Source organism: Oratosquilla oratoria, chromosome 5, assembly GCF_046742065.1.
Source record: "Oratosquilla oratoria isolate Oo_2021 chromosome 5, ASM4674206v1, whole genome shotgun sequence".
Lineage (NCBI taxonomy): Eukaryota > Metazoa > Arthropoda > Malacostraca > Stomatopoda > Squillidae > Oratosquilla > Oratosquilla oratoria.
This window is the reverse complement of record NC_134781.1, coordinates 23832321-23833346: the sequence shown is the minus strand read 5'-3', so window position 1 is coordinate 23833346 and position 1026 is coordinate 23832321.

Sequence of the window (1026 nt, the reverse complement as noted above, 5' to 3'; positions counted from 1 at the left end):
TAAAATTCTCGCACTCAGCATCGGATGCGTGAGATATGATGATTGATGCATCACAATACTCGCATTATAAAATATAAAGTCACCGCTGTATTACTCATTCTCATTCACTGAGTAATGAGAAACACAGAAAATGTGATCAAGCCAGTTCACACAATTCAGGGGTCACTCAGCTACAACTACAAAATAAATGTAATCAAAATGCCGACACCAGCATAATCGTATACCCACTCGCACCTCATGATGCCTACAAAGAAGAGGCTAGACTCATTAGTCATTACTTTACAGTATTGAAGCTGATAAGTAAACTAGGTCATCATTAGCCCCTTCTGAACTCTTAAGAGCATGATAATACGTATTATGGCTAACACAAGGGGGTTTTATTCAGCTGTATGGTACCTATCAAAGTGTCTTCTGTGCCTAGTGGTACTTGCTATTTTATTTTGGGTTTGTTCTTATATACTAATTATGGGAAAGGTGGAGGGGGAAACACGGGTCTTTATCTGATTATCGAGTTTATTCCTGACCGGTTTCGCTTACAATAGCTTCTTCAGAGGAGTGTTACTCTGGGTCGAAGTTGGCGGTGTATATAGTGAGTCAGGCCCACGTTCCCTCCTTGTGGAGTGGTTGGTGGCTGGTTCCAGTACATGTCAAACAGCACCGGTACAATTTAATACAATAATAGTAATATAATACAACACAACACGATCTATGATACAATATACAATATAAATTATAATATACAATATAATATACCAAATCATATCATGGCATATCACATTATAATACAACATAATAATTAGCATCGATACATAATCAATAATAATAAGAATAAATATACGAGTTTTGAAAAATGGAAATACATATGAAAATAAATGTCACCGTGATATTTTGTCACCGTGTTATGTCTGAGTTGTCCTGGGCGTCTTTCATTCCGTCCACTCCATTTCTCCCATCTCCCGGCCCGTGCTGTGTCCGGCAGTCATGTGTGATGTTTCAACTGTTCCAGTATGACACCTCAAACAGCAT